This window comes from Bos grunniens, chromosome 27 (assembly GCF_055505025.1).
Source record: "Bos grunniens cultivar Pamir isolate PY7600 chromosome 27, Bosgru_T2T1.0, whole genome shotgun sequence".
In the NCBI taxonomy this organism is placed as follows: Eukaryota; Metazoa; Chordata; class Mammalia; order Artiodactyla; family Bovidae; genus Bos; species Bos grunniens.
This window is the reverse complement of record NC_141191.1, coordinates 12,087,290-12,112,031: the sequence shown is the minus strand read 5'-3', so window position 1 is coordinate 12,112,031 and position 24,742 is coordinate 12,087,290.

Genomic DNA, 24,742 nt, shown 5'->3' with positions numbered 1-24,742 from the left:
AGTATATTTATAATCTAGCTATATTCTTAAAGATAATTTTTATTTTTCATAAAAGTGTAAACTTTGGTTTGTTAGTTTCTATTCACACTTTGATATGTCATCTGAGTTCTATGTGCTCTAAGACAGCATATATATATTGGATTGCACCCTTGGCTTTACTCTTGACTTATAAATTATTCACCAATATTTCTTTTCTAGGTTGGTCTTTGAAGGTGTTTTCCTGTGAATAAGTAAGTTGAAATTTTGTGGTAGAAGGAATGATTTTCTTTCTTATGCATTTGATAGAGAAAACTTTAAAGGTGCAGTTTTATCCTTCAGAATGTGCTCTGACCCCATGATATGTGGCATAGAATTATGAAGACACAAATGTTATGCTGACATCTCTCCTTACAAGTTACTAGATTTGTTTTACTTTTTTATATTACATAGGATAAAATGTCAGAGTTTTTTCCCACAGTTATCAGTGTTTATGCTGTATACATATTTTAGTCAATTTTCTGAGTATCATGATAGAAAATCAATCAATGCATATGTATATGTGTGTGCACATATGCAGAAAGAACCACTATAAAGTTTAAGAATTAGAAGTATTGAAAGATTATTGCTGAATAATGAAAAGACGCCGAGATTCTTGGCCTCTCAAGGAGAAGAATTCAATCTGGGGCCAGAGACAAGGCTTCATTGCTCAGAGCTTTTGTGTAATAAAGTTTTATTAAAGTATAAAGGAGATAGAGAACGCTTCTGACATAAGCATCAGAAGGGGGCAGAAAGAGTACCCCCTTGCTAGTGTTAGCAGTGGAGTTATATATTCTCCAACAAATCAAAAGAATGTCTGGAGGTTGTAAAGACCTCACCAGACCTACTCCCATAATTTACATTTTAAGATAACAGGATTAGCCAGAAGGTTTAATCCAGAGACTGTCCTCAGGCAGCATACATTATTGTTATATAATCCTAAGGAATGTAGAGGGAAAAAAAGTTAGTCCTTTCTTCCCCCTTGAGAATTCCAGACTCCTCTCTCCTTGGGAACCCCTAGACTTATCAACCTGCCTAGGAAATGACTCAGTATCACTAGCGAGCAAGATTTTCAAATTGAATCTATTTTATTAATATCATCTTATGATTATCTCCTGACTACTTGTTACAGCTTCTGTGACCCTAGGTTTCACTTTAAAACTTGAGATACTTTCATATTGCCTGAGTACCTCTAAAAAGTGGTTTGGGCAGTATTTATTGAATATGTAGCATCTTATCAAAATATCTGTATGTCAACTATGTGTGTGTATGTGCTCACTCACTCAGTCATATCTGACTCTTTGCAACCTCATGTACTGTAGCCCACCAGGCTCCTCTGTCCCCAGCAAGAACACCTGAGCAGGTTGCCACTCCCTCCTCTAGGGGATCTTCTCAACCCAGGGATTGAATCCATGCCTCTTGTGCCTCCTGAATTGGCAGGTGGAGTCTATCTCTGTACCACCTGGGAAGCCTCACAAGTTAAATATTTGCTGTCATCGCTCAGTTGCTAAGTCAGGTATGACTCTTTGCAACCCCATGTACTGCCGCACACCTGGCTTCCTTGTCCTTCACTATCTCCTGGAGTTTGCACAAATTCCTGTGCATTGAGTCAGTGATCCCATCTAACCTTCTCATCTCTGCCACCCTCTTTTCCTTTTGCCTTCAGGTTTTTCCAGCATCAAGGTCTTTTCCAATGAGTTGGCTCTTCTCATCAGATAGCCAAAGTATTGGAGCTTCAGCTTCAGCATCAATTGTTTCAGTGAATTCTCAGGGTTGATTTCCTTTAGGATTGTCTGGTTTGATCTCCTTACAGTCCAAGGGATGCAAAAGTCTGCTCCAACACCACAGTTCAAAAGCATCAGTTCTTTATCTCTCAACCTTCTTTATGGTCCAACTCTCACATCCATACATGACTACTGGAAAAAACATAGCTTTGACTATAAGGACTTTGTTGGCAAAGTGATGCCTCTGCTTTTTAATTTGCTGTCTAGGTTGGTTATAGCTTTTCTTCCAAGGAGCAAGCATCTTTTAATTTCATGGCTGCAGTCACCATCTGTAGTGATTTTGGAGCCCAAGAAAATAAAGTCTGTCACTGTTTCCATTTTTCCCCTATTTGCCATGAAGTGATGGGACCAGATACCATGGTCTTAGTTTTTGTTTGTTGAGATTTAAACCAGCTTTTTCACTCTCCTCTTTCACCCTTATCAAGAAAGTGAAAGTGAAGTCATGTCTGACTCTTTGCGACCCCATGGACTGTAGCCCACCAGGCTCCTCCGTCCATAGGATTTTCCAGGCAGGAGTACTGGAGTGGGTTGCCATTTCCTTCTCCAGGGAATCTTCCCAATCCAGGAATTGAACCCAGGTCTCTCGCATTGTAGGCAGATGCTTTGCTGTCTGAGCCACCAGGGATTTTATCAAGTGGATCTTTAATTCCTCTTCACTTGCTGCATTAGAGTGGTATCATTCAAATTACTGTTCTTCAAATAAATAGCCAACTAGTTTAAATTTCTGATTTTTACCAGTTTGTGTGTTTCAGGATACTTAAGTATCTGGCAACAAATCATAATTATAACGAAAATTCACTTCTAAGCTTGTGCACGTATACATTGCAATATAGATGAGAGCTGATTAATGGACTATTTGCAGCAATGCTTTTAAGAATATGAATGAAATAATGTAGCTTTTTGTTAAAGCGGTGTCTATTGATGTCTATTAGGGACAAAATATTGATAACTAGCAGGAGTGAATGAATTATCATGGCTGTACAGCAGGAGATTATAGTGGCCAGCCAATCTTAAAATCAGTGACACCTTTGAGACCATGAGTCCCCAGCACACAGGCATAACTCTCTATCAGTGTTACATGACAGAACACAAAGAGTCCAGAAAGAGTCACAAAGGACTTGAGTTTAACTTGAAGAAGTATGGAAACCAAGGGATCTATTTCAGGAGCCTGCAGGGTGTATGCTAAGTTTGTCTTTTGCCTCAGGTAGTCACCAATTATGTATGCTATAAATGCAAGCTAGTTCTCTGATAGGAGGTGAGGTTAAAGGGTTCCAGACACAACTCTCTTTGCAGCTTTTAAAAAGGCTAAAAGGCAAAATGATATCAAGAAAGACTAAGAAATGATACAAGAGTAAAACCAGTAAGAAAAAATCCCAAGAAAGAGACAGTGCTAATAAAAAATAGTATGTGACTGGATGAAAAATTCATGAAAGAAAATAAAAAATTATTCTTCTGTATTTACAAGCCATTAAAAGTTAAGTGTGAATATTATTATTATTATCAGAATTCCATGCTCCATATGCTAATAAGGATACTGATAAAGACAAACAAATGCATAAGATCTTTTTGCTAACCAATATATTCACCCATGTATTCATTCAAAAGCTTACTATATTAATTCAGTTATCACTAAGTTTTACTGGTAACCTCTTTGCTGAGGAACATGGGGCTTGATTTGAAAATATGACAAGCTAAATGGTATGTATTTTTATTGTAGGGAATACATGAAAGATGAGAGAGACAGTGAAGACTCATTCAATTGCAGACTTTTAACACTTTCTCTTGATCTGAGCATTTCTTAGTGATTTTTGTGACCCATAACAGAATGCTGGAAATCAGATGCTTTACATGATTTATTCTCTTATTTATAGTCTAAGTAGCAATTTTAGAAGAGAAAATAGGCTAGAGGAATTAATATTTTGGGGGATAGAAATGTTTGTACAATGAATTTTAATAATAAACAGATTTTTGATAATTAAAAAAGAGAGAGAATGAGGTGGGCAGAAGAATCAAATTATAAGCCATCATTTTAATAACAATTGGAAAGGATGAAGAAATACAGGAAAATATATCTGTAAAATTCAATTATAGATGAAATCAGGTATACTAATTGGAATAGAAGTGACCCTGGTTGCACACAATAATTTTTAGAAAAGTGTAATAGGAATAATGCTAATAATGGTACTTACACATGAATTTGTACATATACACATGTACATATTAAATAGGAAAAGTAATACATTCTAATATAATGAAGTAAAAATGATTTTATAGATATAGGTCTGAAGATTGGTATAGAGCAAAAAGGGACAATAACTCATTTAAAGGAATCTAGTAGGGGAAAAATTCAAGAAAAAATAGCATTTTACATATAGGGATTATTGAACAAGGTATAAGAATCAAGTAGCTGTTAGTTACTTTAGTTAAATAAACAAGTGGAGGGTTCAGGATGGGGAGCATGTGATTTTTTTTTAAAATATTTAATAAACAAACAAACAAAAAATAAACAAGTAATTTTATTATGGAAGCAAAGTCTCAGAGACCATTCAATTAAAAAAAAATAGTTTTATAACTTTGATTTTAAAATGTGAGCATGCTACAGTTGAAACACTTATCTCTGGACACCTACAAAAAGTCTCATCCTGATGAATGATAACATACAATAAATAATTATATTCCTATGTTTCTTTGTGAAGCAATGCATATAATTTAATTTGAATCACAGGTAGGTTTGATTACTTGGACATAATGATTATCTTGAATTTCTGAGAGATCTCAGTACTGTTGGCCTTTTTTCAAATATTGAATATTGTACATAATAGTATATGTTCCAAAAAGTATAATATTTGTTGAGATATGATGGTTGAAAATATATGAATAGTCCCCAGCATCACAGAGTTACAAACCAAGAAATTGTTAAGATAATTTCGATGATGTGGAAAGAGTAAATTGTTACCTGAGCACAGAACAAATACAACTACCTAGGCAAATGGGACTAACAGAAGGCATAGGAGTCTGTAGGTTGTTGTCCAGCCAAGAGATGGAAGTGGGGTGGGAGCCTAGATGATGCTCTCTGATCAACCTATGCAACTTAGAAGGGACAGTATGAACTTAGAAGAAGGAGTGTGTGTGTGTGTGTGTGTGTGCCTGTGTGTGCATGCACTCAGTTGTGTTCAACTCTTTGCAACCCCATGGTCTGTAGTCTGCCAGCTTCCTCTGTCCATGGAATTTTTCAGACAAAGCTACTGGAGTGAGCTACCATTTCCTACCCCAGATGATCTCTTCAACTCAGGGACTGAACCAGCATCTCTTGCATCGCCTACATTGGCAGAAGGATTCTTTACCAGTAGCTTTTGTCATCTCCTGTCCAGAGGATTGTAGTTTTCTGTTTTAAATCACATAAAAGAACTATTAAGTGAGATTTGCCCCCTAAACTATATATCTAATTTTTTTATTTACATCTATTGGATCATAAAAAAAGCAAGGAAACTCCAGAAGAACATCTACTTCTGTTTCATTGACTATGCTAAAGCCCTTGACTGTGTGGATTACAACAAACTGTGGAAAATTCTTAAAAAGAGATGGGAATAGCAGAACACTTTACCTGTCTCCTGAGAAATTTGTCAAGAAACAACAGTTAGAACTGGATATGGAACAACGGACTGGTTTAAAATTGGGAAAGGAGTGTGTCAAGACTGTATATGGTCACCCTTCTTATTTAACTTATATGCAGAGTACACCATGGAAAATGCTGGACTGCATGAAGCTTAAGCTGGAATCAAGATTGCCAGGAGAAATATCAATAACCTCAGATATGCATATGACAACACTGTAATGGCAGAAATCAAAGAGGAACTACAGAGACTCTTGATGAAGGTGAAAGAAGAGAGTGAAAAAAACTAGCTTAAAACTCAACATTCAAAAAAACTAAGAACTTGGCATCTGATCCCATCACTTGATGGCAAATAGATGGAGAAAAAATGGAAACAGTGACAAGTTTATTTTGAGGGGCTCCAAAATCACTGCAGACAGTGACAGCAGCCATGAAATGAAAAGACGCTTACTCCTTGGAAGAAAAGCTATGACAAATCTAGACAGTGTATTAAAAAGCAGACATCACTTTGCCAGCAAAGATCCATATAGTGAAAGCTATGGTTTTTCTAGTAGTAGTGCTCGGATGTGAGATTCGGACCATAACGAAAGCTGAGTGCCAAAGAATTGATGCTTTTGAACTGTGGTGTTGGATAAGACTCTTGAGAGTCCCTTGGACACCAAGGAGATCCAACCAGTCCAACCTAAAGGAAATCAACCCTGAATGTTCTTTGGAAGTACTGATGCTGAAATTGAAGTTCCAATACTTTGACTAAATGAGACAAAGTGCTGACTCACTTAAAAAGATCCTGATGCTGAGAAAGATTGAAGTCAGGAGAAGAGGGCAATAGAGGATGAAATGGTTGAATGGTATCATAGACTCAGTGGACATGAGTTTGAGCAAACTCCAGGAGATGGTGAAGGTCAGAGAAACTTAATCTCTGTAGTCCCTGGAGTTGCAAAGAGTTGGACATGACTGAGCAACTGAACAACAATAACACCCATAAATCCCCACTTTTTAAAAGCTTAAAAATATGGAATTTCTTAAAGAAATTGTTAAAAGTTTCATGAAAATATAACACTGTATAAAAAAGCAAAATCCCAAATGTGCTACACTTAATGAAAACCATTAAGGACAAAAAAGTACATGCTTAACTATGTGATAGTAAACAAAAGAGAGGAACAAATGATATTTCCTGGTGTGTATATTATATTTTTTGCTAACAGTTGATAGAAGAAAAGTAGAAATTCTCAACACCTCAATTTCTCCTTATTAATAGTAGTAGATGTGGAAAGTACAGACTAATTTAATGTTTATTCCAAGGAAAATCAGAGAAATACATGTAGCATTTGGCTAAAGCGTGGGACTCTATTAGTTAGACACGTGGATTTGATCTCTGGCTTCATAATTTAATAGTCATTGTTCTTTGTGAAAATTATCTAAGCTTGCTAACCTTTGTTTATTTCATATGCAAAATGATTATAATAATAGTTTCTACCTAATGAGGTCATTCAGAAGGCAAAAAAGACCTAATATTAGGATATTGCTTAAGATATAATTAGCACTCAATACGAATTTGTTAGTAATAATATCAATACATAAAATGTTTATGAAAGTTTAGGAGAAAGAGGAAATAAGAACTTTCTAACAGTTGGTATAAGGTCAATAAAAATATGGCTTCCCAGGTGCTGCTAAGTGGTAAAGAAACTTCCTGCCAATGCTGGAGGCTTACGAGACACAGCTTCAATCCCTGGGTCAGCAGGATGCCTTGGAGGGAGATGTGGCAACCCACTCCTGTATTCTTGCTTGCAGAATCTCATGGGCAGGGGAGCCTGGTGGCTACAGTCCTCAGGGTCACAAAGAGTAGGACATTACTGAAGCAACTTAGCATGCACACATTGAAAACAAGTCATTCTAAAATGAATTTATCTTCTGTTTTTTATAGAGGTTCTAAATTGACAGATTATAATGAGGACGCACACCTAAAACATATTGATTTCACAAAGACATTTGATAGGGCCTTTTATGTTACAGAAATTTTGGGAAAATAAAATTGTGCTATTTATATGGAAGCTAGGAGGGTAGATTACAAAACAAATTACACTAAAGTTACTTTGATAACCAGAGTTAGCACAGAATGATTTTTGTTTTTCAGTAATATGTTGAAAAGTGCTTTCATCATGCTCTAGGTAGTACTTTAATCACCAACTTGAACTTAGGAAGAAATGCCATGCTAATCAAAAGATAAAATTATTAAAGGTTAGAAACTATGGATAATGCTATAGGAAAGCAATGAGATTTTAATCTAACTCAGAAATGAAAATAGAGCAAAACAAAATATAAGTTGTTGTAGTTGTGAAAATGAATTGTATTTAGATGAAAAAAAAAGAACCAGTTATACAATACAAATACAAAGTTCTTTAAGAATGGCAATTTATGTGGACAAAAATTAGCTTGGAAATTTTGGTTAACTTCTCTGCTGGAGGAGGGATAGGCTACCCATTTCAGTATTCTCCCACTTCCCTTGTAGCTCAGTTGGTAAAGAATCTGCCTACAATGCTGGAGACCTGGGTTCGATCCCTGAGTCAGGAGGATCCCCTGGAGAAGGAAATGGCAACCCACTTCAGTATTCTTGCCTGGAGAATCCCATGGACAGAGGAGCCTGGCAGGCTACAGTCCACAGGGTTGCAAGAGTAGCACACGACTTAGCAACAAAACTACTGCTACTTTGGTTACCTACAAATTCGGTATAATTTAATAGTATGATGTGATTCTAAAATAACTTGTATAATCAAAAATGACATGAATGACATCACAGAATTTTAAAATATTTTATTGCATAAGACAATCCCAATTATTCCCTTTGATAAAGTGAGTGGAACACTTGGCACAATGTCTGACATAGAGAAGGCACTTGATAAACATTGATTTCCTTCAGTTTAGCAGTGGAGTATTCAAAGGTTACCGACTTCCCTGGTGGCTCAGACAGTAAACCGTCTGTCTACAATGCGGGAGACCTGGGTTCAATCCCTGGGTCAGGAAGATCCCCTGGTGAAGGAAATGGCAATCCTCTCCAGTACTCTTGCCTGGAAAATCCCATGGACAGAGGAACCTGGTAGGCTACAGTCCATGGGGTCACAAAGAGTTGGACACGACTGAGCGACTTCACTTTCACTTTCATTCAAAGATTAAATGTATATGGGTTTAGAGGAGTAACTCTTAACTAGCAAGGTACCATGATATTGAGAGGAAGAAGTATAATCTGACAATGTAAGGTGCTCTCTAATTGTGATTTTTAAGGGGAGATTATTTGGTATTTCCCAGGGCATTTCAGCATTTTTTTGGGGGTAAGGAAATTGGAAAGGCGATTAGATCCATCAGGTTTGTGTAATTATCAGGAGAAGATATGGATTACAAATGTAAATAACTGTGTTTAAGGGACTATACAGGGATACTTTTGCTATGATTTGGAGGGTAGCACACTTTAATAATACACATGTATTTTTAATATGTCCCACTGTTAATATATACACAGCGATCAGTGTGTGTGCTCAGTCATGTCCAACTGCAACTCTGTGAACTGTAGCCCGCCAAGCTCCCTCTGTCCATGGGATTTCCATGGAAAGAATATTTCAGTGAGTTGCCATTTCCTTGTCCAGGGAATTGTCCCAACCCAGGGATCAAACCTGGGTCTCTTGTATTTCTTGCATTGGCAGGTAGTTTCTTTACCACTGCACCACTTGGAAAGCCCTAATGTATAATATAGTGCCATAAAATTAGGGAGTATCATGAACCTGAACATGTCCAATTTCAAGGCTGACTAGCTAGTTGTTGTAGGTCTCATGATAGGAATGATATAGTTAGTGGATATGAGATGGTCAAATTGTCATAAATGATCTCTAATGTCCTTCCCATTTCAAACATACTGGGGGAAGAAACCTGCTAAAATAAATAGGTATTTGGAAGTCCTTTGTGTGTGATTTGTGAGTACAATAATAATTTTACCTAACCCCATACTCTATGAAAAATAATAGGACTAATAGATGAGGATTATTGCCCTCTATATTTAAATAGGGACTCTAAAGTGATATGAGAATGAGCCATGTAATAGTTAATATACCCAGACATGAGGTATATTAACTGATACAGTAGATCACTATGACTCAAGGCTGCTGAGATTTCCATAGATAAGACAAATTTTCCCACCAATGTCTCTATCATTTTTGTTAGTAGAACATAAGCTGTTTATTAAGGTATGCTGCTTATAACTGATGCACCACCACTCATGGACATCATCAAAAGCAATTGGTTTATTTCTCTCAGCAGTAAATGGAGAGCCCCAAAGGGTGCTGGAGAGTTCCCTTGATCCTTCCTATCTCTTAGGGACCTTAAGGTCATATTTGCAGTACTTTTCCAGAAATTGAAAAGGGACATTTCATATTTTAAGTAAATTACCTATTGTAGAACCTAATGTTTTTTATAGTTAAGTACTTCCCAAGGCAAAATAATTTCATGCTGCAAAGCTATCTAAAAACTTAATTATAAAGATGGTTATGCTTTATTTTCCTGAATTTTCTTTTATTAAAAAATATATATGACATTTTACTAATTGGGAAATACCAATAATGAATATTCAAATTGGTCACAACTGAATAATAAAAATTAGAAAAATTTACATCAGTGGAAAGTGAGGCAGGAGTCATAAATATATTGATTTAATATTGTCTTTAGTGTCATAAACAAAACATCATTGAAAAACTAGAAAGGACAGTGACTTTGTTTCCTTCCACATGTGATATTAAGCCAGAATGAATCCTGTTCCTGCCAAAACAAACAGAAATGTGAGGTGAAAGCTACATATAATAAAAAATAAAATGATATTAGACCTTCTCAATAACTGTTGACTTGCACTGTATTTTCTTTCATTTTATGATGTTTTTTCTTTTTGATTTAATTTCTAGGAGGTATCCTCAACTTTATTTTCTAACTCTGAAAAAATTGTACAGAAACTTGCCTGACAATCCAGTGGTTAAGACTTTGCCTTCTGATACAGGGGCTGCAAGTGTGATCCCTAGTTGAGAAGCTAAGGTGCCACATGCCTCACAAACAAAATGCTAAAACATAAAACAGAAATAATATTGTAACAATTCAATAAAAGACTTTTAAGATGGTCCACCCTAAAAAGTTTCTTTATGACACAAATTATATAATAGATGAACATTTAAATATGATAAATTGGTATGCTGTAATAGCTGGACTCAAACAAAAGGAGTTAAACAGGTTGTATGATAAACTGAGAGTTCCCTCTTTTCATGATGCCAGGTCCCTAAAAGAGCTGCTTCTCAGGAAAAACATTACTATCTAACAGTAAATTTGCCTGCTGATGTACAAGAATACAAGTAAGCTCATGTCTCTACCTGGGACTCTTAACTGAGAAAAGAAAATATTATTTGTGAGAAACAAAAACCCTAAGACTCAGGGATATGGAGTCCCATTTATAACATCCAAGAGAAGCATGAGTCCTCAAATCTACAAATTGATGGAATTTTTTTTTTAATAAAAAAAATAGCTGTAAGGAGAAGGAAAAACACTGTGTGGACCTATCTACAGCTCAGTAAGCAAAAGTATCCTAAGAAAAAATGCATTGAGATACTAAGTAGAATAGATTTCAAAGTGATAAAAATGTCAACATATAAGAAAAAGAAAAAATAAAGAACCAATAGAATATTTTCTGAGTTTCAGAAGGTGATACTAAAAGGATTCTGGGAGACAATATTCAAAATAATTCGATTCATAATTTTCCAAGATAGATAAAATTGTGAACCCTCTGAATACGTAAACCAAGTAGGCTGAAGATCGTGAAATTACATCTTGAAAAGACTGAGAAAGTGTAACTGTGACTCTAGAATAATATAACCAGTTAAATGATCATTTGAGAAGGAGGCTGGAAAATAATATTGTGTATGTGAAGTTTCAGGGACAAAGACTGAGAATGTACATTTTATTGAAGCCCATTTGAAGGAAACAAACAACTATATACTCTCAGTCTTTGCTTTTGTTTTGCAAATGGTATATCTTTAGGAAGAAGGAAACTGGAAACCTGAATTAAAAAGGAAAGTTTGAGATTGACTGGTTCCAAATAGGAAAAGGAGTACATCAAGGCTGTATATTGTCACCCTGCTTATTTAACTTATCTCCAGAGTACATCATGAGAAATGCTGGGCTGGAAGAAGCACAAGCTGGAATCAAGATTGCCAGGAGAAATATCAATAACCTCAGATATGCAGATGACACCACCCATATGGCAGAAAGTGAAGAGGAACTCAAAAGCCTCTTGATGAAAGTGAAAGTGGAGAGTGAAAAAGTTGGCTTAAAGCTCAACATTCAGAAAACGAAGATCATGGCATCTGGTCCCATCACTTCATGGCAAATAGATGGGGAAACAGTGTCAGACTTTATTTTTTTGGGCTCCCAAATCACTGCAGATGGTGACTGCAGCCATGAAATTAAAAGACACTCCTTGGAAGAAAAGTTATGACCAATCTAGATAGCATGTTGAAAAGCAGAGACATTACTTTGCCAACAAAGGTCCGTCTAGTCAAGGCTTTGGCATGTATGGATGTGAGAGTTGGACTGGGAAGAAGGCTGAGCACCGAAGAATTGATGCTTTTGAACTGTGGTGTTGGAGAAGACTCTTGAGTCCCTTGGACTGCAAGAAGGTCCAACCAGTCCATTCTGAAGGAGATCAGCCCTGGGATTTCTTTGGAAGGAATGATGCTAAAGCTGAAACTCCAGTACTTTGGCCACCTCATGCAAAGAGTTGACTCATTGGAAAAGACTCTGATGCTGGGAGGGATTAGGGGCAGGAGGAGAAGGGGACGACAGAGGATGAGATGGCTGGATGGCATCACGGACTCGATGGACGTGAGTCTGTGTGAACTCCTGGAGTTGGTGATGGACAGGGAGGCCTGGCGTGCTGCGATTCATGGGGTCTCAAAGAGTCAGACACGACTGAGCGACTGAACTGAACTGAGATTGAAGAAGTAATCTTAAACAATTTTGGTATGCATATTGATTAACCTAGATAATAATTGACTTAGAATTAATGACTAAAATAATGACTAGGTTGGAGAAGATAAAAATACATTAAAACTAAAACATTGGGTAGCAAAAATCATAAATCTTTCAGAGATATATAGTTACAGTAATATCTACTTTTGTACACTTAAGGAGGATGACTTTTTTAAATTAAACTTAAAATTTGTGAATTTAAGGCTTGTCTTTCAACTGAAAGGGCTTCCCTGGTGACTCAGATGGTAAAGAATTTGCCTGCAATTCTGGAGACCCAGGGGTTTGATCCTGAGCTGGGAAGATGCCCTAAAGAAAGGAATAGCTATCCACTCCATTATTCTTGCCTAGAGAATTCCATGGACAGAGAAGCCTGGCAGGCTACAGTCCATGTGGTCACAGAGTAACTATTAAAATGTGTATAAGAAATTAAAATTAGCAGAAGAAGAAATATAATTTTAAAACATGTTAGAAAACAAAGTACAAAAGCAATGGCAGTATGAAAATTAATACAACACAAAAATGCCTAGTAATCATATAGATACAAATTGATTTGAGTTATTTGAAGACTGATATATTAGCATAAAATTAAAAACAAAATTTACTTATGTATTCTTTATAAGAAATATGTCAATACATTTATTGTTGTAATTCAGAAAACCTGTACTAAGAAGAATGGGAAAATCAGTCCATGAAATCACTTGTAAGGAAAGTAAAAATACTATATATACATGTATATATATATATATATATATATAAGGAATATTTTACTGGAAGAAATAAAAATTCTTAGTTTATATACCTTGAACAGTCATATCTTTAAATTATACAAAGCAAACATTAGCAGAACTTTTTAAATGGATAGATTGCTACAGTTGGATAGTTTAACACAAATAGATCAGATAGAAAAAGCATAATTTAAAAATTGAAAACACATAACAAATTAGCTTTATTCATTTATATAAATCCCTATAACTCAGAAGAGACAAGTATTTGAGTATCTATGAGAAATGAAATTAAATTGGCCCAGGATACATCACAAAACCAAACTTGAAAAAATCATTGCTTTATTGATCAGATATTGAGCCAAAAGAAGTATAATTAGAACTTAATATCAAAAATAAGTTTCATTTAAAAATACAAACCTTGACAACTTAAAAATGCAGTTGATTTTTATTTTTCATAAATTTCGTATTTGCAAATTAACCCACCTGCTGAAATGTGTTTGAAATCACCAAATCAGTACTTCCCAAGCTTCCTACCTGAGGAAAGGACCTGATACATGTTCCCGTCTGAGAACCAGGAATCAAACCGGGGTCTCCTGCATTGCAAGTGGATTCTTAACGAACCAAGCTATCAGGGAAGCCCTGCCGCCTGAGGGCAAATAAGGTTAATGCTGCTTTCTTGTTTTAGTTTTCAAATTGTAAAGAAGTGGTCCTTCTCATGGTCTATTGAGTGCCACATTTTTTGCATTGTTGTGCTTTGTTTTTGGAGGTGGTGGGGTGGTTACTGATTAAAATTCTCCTCAAACATGGTTCTAATGTGCTAAGATTCCTCTGCACAAAGACACAGGGGTCATGTGCCCTATGGAGGACATATGTGTGTTAGATATGCTTCAGTCAGGCATGATTGAGAGTTCAACATTAATTAGTTAACATATATATCCATATGTATGTATGTAATATGCATGTGTGTATATATATATATATATATGAATAATAAAGTGTCTTTAAATAAAACACATATAACACAATGTCAATGGTCAGGCCATGAAAATGTGAACAGAGATACATAGGCATCCAATTTTGTACATCCCCTAGGGGCAATAATTTAATATTTCCTAATTCAGTGGTCATAGTGAAGTTATAGAACATAACTTTTGCAAATAGAATCGACTGTACATTTCCAAATTTCTATTATAAATTAGAAAACAGGTTTTGAAGTGTAGTGCAATCCTCCCATGAGTCATACCTGATACCTTTCCATTAAGGGCTTGCTGAGAATCGAGTCTAGTTATAGGTCAACAACCAAAGAGAGGGAGTGAGTATGGGTCCTGGAGAGAACCAGTGTTGTCTTGCATGGCAACTGCCTCATTGTTGTTCAGTCCCTAAGTCTTGTTGATTCTTTGCAACCCGTGATGTGTTAAATCTTTGATGTGTTGACATCACATCAGGCTCCTCTGCCTTCCACTATCTCCTGGAGTTTGCTCAAATACATGTCCATTGTGTTGGTGATGCCATCCAACCATCTCATCCTCTGTCATCCCCTTCTCCTCCTGCCCTCAATCTTTCCCAGCATCAGGGTCTTTTCCAATGAGTCAGCTCTTCATATCAGGTGGCCAAAGTACTGGAGCTTCAGTTTCAGCATCAATCCTTCCACTGAATATTCAGGATTGATTCCCTTAGGACTGATCTCCTTGCTGTCCAAGGGACTCTCAAGAGCCTTCTCCAGCACCACAATTTGAAAGCATTAGTTCTAAAAAAAAAAAAAAGAAAGCATCAGTTCTTCAGTGCTCAACTTCTATATGGTCCAAATCTTACATCTGCACATGGCTACTGGAAAAACCACACCTTTGACTCTACAGATATTTGTTGACAAAGTGATGACTCTGCTTTTTAATATGTTCTCTAGGTTTGTCATAGCTTTCCTTCCAAGAACAACTGCTTCAGCAGAGGCCTTTTTCATTCCCTCAGTCAATGGAAAGTAATCCTCTCAGGTGGGAGTGGGAAGGCTTCTGTTACTGTGGAGAGCCCTTCTTCCAGGGTTGTGGAGGCTGTTTCCTTGGACACAGGGAGTCCTCTTTCACTGGCAAATATGACTCATTAGAAAGAGGAAGCAATGCCCGGTTGTGGATCTGTCTGTTGGTAAAAGTAAAGTCTGATACTGTAAAGAACAATATTGCGTAGCAACCTGGAATGTTAGGTACATGAATCAAGGTAAATTAGAAGTGGTCAAACAAGAGATGGCAAGAGTGAACATTTTAGGAATCAGTGAACTAAAATGGATGGGAATGGCTGAACTTAATTCAGATGACCATTATATTTACTATTGTGAGCAAGAATCCCTTAGAAGAAATGGAGTAGCCCTCATAGTCAACAAAAGGGTCCAAAATGCAGTACTTGGGTGCAATCTCAAAAACGACAGGAGGATCTCTGTTCATTTCCTAAGCAAACCATGCAATACACAGTAATCCAAGTCTATGCCCGCAAAAGGAATGCTGAAGAAGCTGAAGTTGAATGGTTCTATGAAGGCCTATACGACTTTATAGAACTAAAACAAACAAACAAAAAAAGATGTCCTTTCATCATAGGGGATGGGAATGCAAAAGTAGGAAGTCAAGTGATACCTGGAGCAATTCCAGGTTGGCCTTGGAGTATAAAATGAAGCATGGCAAAGGCTAACAAATTTATACCAAGAGAACGTGTTGATAAGAGCAAACACCCTTTTCCAGCAACACAAGAGATGACTCTTGCACATGGACATGACCAGAAGGTCAATACCAAAATCTGATCGATTATATTATTTTCAGTTGAAGATGGAGAAGGTCTATCCAGTCAGCAAAATAAGACAGGGAGCTGACTGCGTCTCAGATCACAAACTCCTTATTGCCAAATTCAGACATAAATTGGAAAAGTAGGGAAAATCACTAGGCCATTCAGGTATGACCTAAATCAAATCCCTTATGATGATACAGTGGAATTGACAAATAGATCCACAAGATTAGATATGATTAACAGAGTGCCTGAAGAACTATTGTCCAAGGTTCATGACATTGTACAGGAAGCAGTGCTCAGAATCATCCCAAGAAGAAGAAATGGGAAAAAAGGCAAAATGGCTGTGTGAGTAAGCTTTTCAAATAACTGAGAAAAGAAGAGAAGTGAAAGGCAAAGGAAAAAAAAAGAAAGATATACCGATCTGAATGCAGAGTTCCAAAGAATAGAAAGGTGAGATAAGAAAGCATTCCTAAGGGATCACTGCAAAAAAAAAAAAAAAAAAAAAAATAGAGGGAAAATAATAGAATGGGAAAGACTAGAGATCTATTCAAGAAAATTAGAGATAGAAAAGGAAATTTTCTTCCAAAAATGGACACAATAAAGGGCAGAAACTGTATGGACCTAACAGAAGCCGAAGATATTAAGTAGAGGTGACAAGAACACACAGAAGAACTATACCAAAAAAGATCTTAATGACCCAAATAACCACAATGGTGTGATTAACCTAGAACCAGATATCTTGGAGTGTGAAATTAAGTGGGCCTTAGGAAGATCACTACGAGCAAGCTAGTGAAGGTGATGGGATTCCAGTTGAGCTACTTTAAATCCTAAAAGATGATGCTGTTAAAGTGCTGCACTCATATGCTAGCAATTTTAGAAAATTCAGCAGTGGCCACAGGATAGGAAAAGGTCAACTTTCATTCCAATCCCAAAGAAGGGCAATGCCAAAGAATGTTCAAACTAACCACAATTGAACTTATTTCACATGCTAGCAAGGTCATGCTCAAAATCCTTCAAGATAGCCTTCAAAGTACATAAACTGAGAACTTATAGGTGTTCAAGCTGGATGCAGTAAAGGCAAAAGAACCAGAGATCAAATTGCCAACATCCATTGAATCCTAGAAAAAGTAAGAGAATTCCAGAAAAACATCTACTTCTGCTTCATTGACTAAAAACTTTGACTCTGTGGATCACAACAAACTGTGGAAAATTCATAAAATAATGGGAGAAATCACTTACCTGCCTCCTGAGAAATCTGTATGCAGGTATAGAAGCAACCATTAGAACCAGACATGCAACAGCGGACTAGTTCCAAACTGGGAAAGGAGTATAGTCAAGGCTGTCTATTGTCACCCTGATTATTTAGCTTACATGCAGAGTACATCATGCAAAATGCTGGGCTGCAAGAAGCACAAGCTGAAATCAAGATTGCGAGAAATATCAATCAACCACAGATAAGCAGATGACACCACCCTTATGCAGAAAGTAAAGAGGAACTAAAAAGCCTCTTGATGAAGGTGAAAGTGGAGAGTGAAAATATTGGCTTAAAACTCAACATTCCAAAAACTAAGATCATGGGATCTGGTTCCATCATGTCATGGCAAATAGATGGGGAAACAATGACAGGCTTTATTTTCTTGGGCTCAAAATCACTGCAGATGGTTACTGCAGCTATGAAATGAAAATGTGCATGCTCCTTGGAAGAAAAGCTATGACAAGCCTAGACAGAGTATTCAAAATCAGAGACATTTCTTTGCCAACTAAGGTCTGTCTAGCCAAAACTATGGTTTTTTCAGTAGTCACATATGGATGTGAGAGTTGGACCATAAATAAGGTTGAGCACCTAAGAATTGGTGCTTTTGAGCTGTGGTGTTGGAGAAGACTCTTGAGAGTCCCTTGGACTGCAAGGAGATCAAGCCTGTCAATCCTAAATCAATCCTGAATATTCATTATAGTGAATATTATACTGATGCTGAAGCTGAAACTTCAATACTTTGGCCACCTGACGTGAAGAGCCAACTCATTAGAAAAGACCCTGATGCTGGGGAAAATCGCAGGCAGGAGGAGAAGGAGATGATAGAGGACAAGATGGTTGGATGCCACCACTGACTCAATGGACATGAGTTTGAGCAAGTTCCAGATGATGAAGGACAGGGAAGCCTGCTGTGCTGCAGCCCATGGGGTCGCAAAGAGTCAGGAATGATTGAGTGACTGAACAACATCAAGACTTGAAGGTTTCAATATCCTCAGTTTTATCACATAACTAGCCTAACTTACAGCATCCTATTCTTTCCCAATCAGTGCCCTCACTTTAACATTAGTCATCCTACAAAGCTGGGGGTTCCGTTGCATTGTTATTCAGCCATGATGAAATTTTGAATTTGATTTTCAGCAGTTTCAACCCCAGGGCTACAGGAGATCCATGTCCCCTGCAGCCCAAACACAGAAGCTTTCAGCCCTTGAGCTGGGAATTTGAATCCCTGAGCTCCTCCTTCTCTGTTATCATTTTGTCCAGCAGTATTAGTAGCCACCAGACAACCTCATTATATTCACTATGTTTCCAAAAATATTCCAAGGTATATACAGGCATCCAGCTCCAAAGAAGATGCATAGTATTATTAGCACAGAGCATTAAAGTACAGATTCTTAATGGTGAGGGTATAACTTTAAAGTATATGTATATATACATACATATATGTATGTATATAAGTAGTTGTTTAGGGATACCCTATGGGTGTGTTGTACATATATCCACAAAGTGTTGCGTACTATCAGTGTTCTCTTGTCACTGGAAATATTAATAGAGTTATTAGCATCTTTAAGTCTAATCAGATTAGAGAGCCAATTCAGAAAACTCATCCTTAAAATTCAGTTTCTCCAAAACTGTTCATTTTACCAAAATGTATCTTATTAGTCTGGGTTTCCCAGAGAACAAACCCAAAAAGAGAAAGAGGTATTTATGGTAAGGAATTGCTGCATGCAATCATGGAGACTGATATCTAAGATCTGTGGTTAATGAGCTGGAGACCCAGGAGAGACAATCCCATGCTTCCACTCTGAGTCCAAAGGTTTGAGAACCAGGGAAGCCTGTGGTATAAGTTCCAGGCAGAGTGCAAGTCAGAAGGTGAGGAAAAAAACTAATGTCCCAACTTGAAGGTAGTCAGATTGAGAGAAATAACTCTTTTTCTTACCCATTCTTTTATTCTATTCAGGCCTTAACAGATTTGATGAAGCCCCCCTACATTGTGGAGGACAATGTGCTTTGCTCAGTCAACTGAAAAAATTGTTAATGTCATACAGAAAATACCTCACAGACATATGCAGAAATAGTGTTTAACCAAACATATGGCATCCTGCAGTCCAGCCATGTTGACATATAAATTAACCTTCATGACACATAATAATCAAATTGTCCAAAGTCAAAACTGAAGAGAAATGCTCAAAAGCAGCAAGAGTACAGTGATTCATAATTTACATCTTTAGAATCCAGGGAGGTCAGAGTCAGAGGTGTAACATAACCAATGCAAGAAAAAATTAAAAGTCATCCCAAAATACTATACCTGACAAAACTACCCTTCAAAAATGAAGAAAAACTAGGACATTCCTAAGTTGAGAAAAACCGAGAATTCATTGTAAGCAGAACTGCGCCACAAGAAGTTCTGAAGGGATTGTTAACTAGGGGAGGATGTTAGTTAATAACTCAGATTTTGTTGTTGTTGTTTAGTCGCCAAATTGTGTCCAACTCTTTTGTGACTCCTGGGACGGTAGCCCACCAGCCTCCTTTGTTCATGGGATTTCCCAGGCAAGAATATTGGAGTGGGTTGCCATTTCCTATTCCAGGGGATCTTCCCAACCCAGGGATCAAACCTGTGTTTCCTCCATTGCAGGAGGGCTCTTTAACTCAAATTATATGAATGAAAAAGAGCACTGAATAAAATAACTACATGGGTAATTATAAGACACCATAAATAATTTTGTAAATTTTCTTTAACTTATGTGATTTTTAAAAAATTTGTAAAACAATACTTATAAATCTGTAATGGTGGGCATATAATGTTTAAAGATGTAATCTGTGCAGAAAAAAAAAAGCCAAACAAAAAACCAGAAACCCTACAAAACATGAAAAGGATAGGAAATAGAACCAAAATATATAGGAACAAATTTTCTTGTATACTATTGAAAGCAAACTGATATTAACATAAGTAGATTGCTATAAATTAAGATGTTAATTTTGATCTCCAGTGCAACCACAAATAATAATGATTTTCCGCCTTTCATGAGTTATTCCTTTTATATACAAGAATAAAAAACAAAGCCCCATATATGTATATATACTTATGTATATATTTATAGATAGAGAAAGACTGTAAAAATATGCCACATAAGCCTTATATATAGTATATATTTACTATACACTTTGTGGTGGTGGTGGTGGTTTAGTCACTAAGTCATGTCCAACCCTTGCAACACAGAGATTGTGTAGACTGCCAGGCTGCTCTGTCCATGGGATTCTCCAGGCAAGAGTACTGGAGTGGGTCGCCATTTCCTTCCCCAGGGGATCTTTTCAACTCAGTTATCAAACCTGGGTCTCCTGCATTGCAGGCAGATTCTTTACTAACTGCTTTGGTGTTTTATTAAATTCTATAAATGAGTTCCCTGATAGCTCAGTTGGTAAAGAATCCACCTGCAATGCAGAAGACCCTGCTTAGATCCCTGGATTTGAAAAATCTGCTGGAGAAGGGATAGGCTACTCACTTCAGTATTCTTGGGCTTCCCTGGTGTCTCAGCTGGTAAAAAAACTGCCTACAATGTGGGAGACCTGAGTTTGATCCCTGGGTTGGGAAGATCCCCTGGAGGAGGGAATGGCTACCCACTCCAGTACACTCGTTATATGTGTTAATTCTAAAATCAGTTGTATAGCAACTGTGAAGAGTTTAAAGAGTATAGGATTGCATTAGCATTCAGGTACCACTGAAATATTAGAAGTTTCATGCAAAAATGACTGAATTACATTTTTATGTTACATACCTAAAGCTAATTTATCTCACTTTAAGTTCTTTAAGTGAATGTTCTCATGCATCATTATTTTACTGATTTTAGTAAAAATCCATTATGGTTGAATATAGGAGGGTGATTATAATTTTAGTAAAATAGATCTTGGGATGTAAGTAGAGGTTTCTCAATATGAGGACACATAGAACATCGCTCTTCCCTCTGAATGCTTACATTGTTGCATGCATAACACTGTCCTTTGAAATTTTATGGTGACTGTATATCGAGGAAAAATAACACACAAAATACACAAACAATCCTAAATCCAATTCCTTCTACTCTCCATGGTATTAAAATAACAGGTCTATTCATTAAACCTAATTAGAAATATGTAGTTGTCCATATTAGCTGTTTAAAATATAGAGCTCTTCATATTCACTTATTTTCCTTACTCTTCTTAGCATTTTACACAGAAGATAACAAAATGAGCAAAGTAGTCAGTAATTATCATTTACTAAATTAAGGTGATCAAATGTATATTTAATGCTTCATAAATGTAATCAATTTTGTTTTCATTATTTTGAAAATATCTTAAAATATTTTAAATATCATTTTCTTAGAATAGTACATAAACATTTTATTTAAATAATACTTAGCCAAAAGCTATAAAGGATATATGTGTATATATATATATATATAATATATATAGTCATATGTCTTATATTTTTAAGGTTAATTTTATTTCTTTATTTGTTCATTTTCAGTTTTAATGATTGAGCATAAGAGGGTAAGACCACTCCTAAATCATTTGGGATATATTTTAAATATATTCTGATATATATTTCTGTTAATATCTTTATATTAATAGAAAATATTTTATCTTCTATCAGCATGCTTCTTAAGAAAGAGGAAAAATTCAAATAAATGTTAGCCAAAATAAACATTAAAATTTTTTACCTTAATCTGAAATTAATTAAAATTTTAAGTGTTCACAAATCCATTCAATTGCATATTATAATTTTATTAGTCTTTTTAACAAGTTCTATTATAAATCATATTTTTACTAATATTTGTGTGTGTAGTATTAATTTTAGCCAAAATTTAAGTTTTCATTATATTTTTAGAAGACAATCCATAATACAAGGTTTGAAATATCAATACACACCTTACTGATACAAATACATTGGCTCATTACAGTGAACTTAGATAAATATTAGGCAGCTGAAATAAGTGAAAATGTGTTAGTCATTCAGTCATGTCTGAATCTTATGTGTCCCTATGGATTATAGCCCACCAGGTTCCTCTGGAATTCTCCAGACCGGAATACCAGAGAGAGTTGCCATTCCCTTCTCTAAAGGATCTTCCCAATGAAGGAATCGAACCTGGGTTTCCCACTCTCCAGGAAGATTCTTTACTGACTGAGCTAGAAGTGCATGTAAGTTTCCCTTGGTACCTCTAATTTTCTTGAAGAGATCGATAGTCTTTCTCATTATATTGTTGTCTCCTATTTTTTTTGCATTAGTTAAAAAGGCCATCTTGTCTCTCCTTGCGATTCTCTGGAATTCTGCATTCAGATGGGTATATCTTTCCTTTTCTCCTTTGCCTTTCACTTCTTTTCTCAGCTATTTATAAAGCCTACTCTGAAAACCACTTTGCCTTCTTGCATTTATTTCTTGGGATACTTTTGGTCACTGCCTCCTGTACAATGTTATGAACCTCTATCCATAGTTCTTCAGACACTCTTTCTACCAGATCTAATCCCCTGAATTTATTAATCACCTCCACTGGATAATCATAAGGGACTTGATTTAGGTAATACCTGAATGGCCTAGTGGTTTTCCCTACGTTCTTCACTTTAAGTCTGAATTTGGCAAGAAGGAGCTCATGATCTGAGCCACAGTCAGCTCCCAGTTTTCGTTTTGCTCACTGATAGAGCATCTCCACATTCTGCTGCAAAGAATAAAATTAATCTGATTTAGATATAGACCATCTGGTGATGTCCATGTGTAGAGTTATCTCTTGTGTTGTTTGAAGAAGGTGCTTGTTATGACCATTGTGTTCTCTTGACAAAACTGTTAGCCTTTTCCCTGTTTCATTTGTACTCCAAAAGCCAAACTTATCTATTACTTAAGGTATCTCTTGATTTCCTACTCTTGCATTCCAGTCCCCTATGATGAAAAGGGCATCTGTTTTGGGTGTTAGTTCTAGAAGGTCTCGTAGATCTTTATAGAGCTGTTTTATTTCATTTTCTTTTGCATCAGTGGTTGGGGCATAGACTTGGATTACTGTGATGTTGAATGGTTTATCTTGGAAAGGATCGAAGATCATCCTGTCATGATTAAACTACTTTTCAAAAGTACATCAGGTGGTGTACTTCAGGTACATCCTGGTGGTCCAATGGTTAATACTCCATGCTTTCATTGCAGGGGGCACAGGTTCAGTCTCTGATCAAAATTCTGCATGCCATGTGGCAATAAGAAAAAACAACTTGCTTTCAGTGTTAAAATAAATGTAGTATTCATAATGCCTCATCAAAAATGACTCCTGGAGAAATGATTTCATGCTATAGCTGGAGTCAGAATCATCTGGAAGTTATTCTGGGTTTGCCCTCCAGGGTTTTCTGATTCAGTGTTGGCTTGCTGTATGAATGCTAAGTTGCTTCAGTTGTGTCTGACTCTTTGGGACCCCATGGACTTTAGCCCACCAGGCTCCTCTGTCTATGGGGATTCTCCAGTCAAGAATATTGGAGTGGTTGGCATGACCTCCTCCAGGGGTTAGGACTCAAGAATTTGCATTTCTAACAAGTTTTCAAGATAATGCTAATGTTGCAGATTCACACTGAAAATTACTGTCTTAGAAGATCACTGTTCATATATTTGGAGTCAGTACAATCAAAAACCTATTTAAGAACTTATCCTTTTTAACCTGAGGTCCATTTTCAGCTTCTCAATTGGGACTCATGCTTTAGTCTCAATAAATATAGTTGGTGCTTACACAAGGTCTTTCAGCTGTTAACAGAACTACTCTAATGTATTTGGATGGCTTTGTGACAGCTAACAATTTGATTGAACTGTTTGAATAGACCTTTGGGTTAAATGGGCAGCCTGCTTAACACATCAAGGGCACAACCTTTTCTGGTGAGAGTCTCTTTTCCAACAGCATTCAAATACAACCAGCAGCCAAAATTCTCATTTCTTCATAAAACTTCACTAGCCAATCTTTATTGCAGGGATAAGCTTTTAGTTCCAAATTGCAATTTTCAAGCTGTCAAAGGAGAAATAAACTTTACTGGCATTCGGGGATTGTAGTAAAATAGACTGTGCTCTTTCTTTGCTGCTTGTTTACTGTATTAGCAACACTCTGGTTTTTGTGTTTGTAAAACCGTGGTATAAATAACTTGCCCAAAGGGGGGAAAAAAGCAAAACACATTTAACTGGTCATGATATATGAGAGCCACTGGGGATACATGATATGATCTTCTCAGAGTTTATCACTTATGCCTATAGTGTTACTGCTTTAATTCATATTCAAGATTAGCATCTATGTTGATTGTACAGCTTGGATATAATAGTTTTCACTCTCTTTTGGAAATATATAATTCAGAAACCTTAAAATCTTGTGGACTTGTACCCTCAAATCCTCAAAAGTTTAATACTATAAGACTTTGTCATTCTTTGTTTTCATTGATGTCATATGAGAAGACAAGATGAAAAAAAATTTAATGCAGTGACTATTTAATACCATCTCAGTATGGGTTGTCTGATTTGAAGATGGAGTAAATAGATTTATTCAAGTTA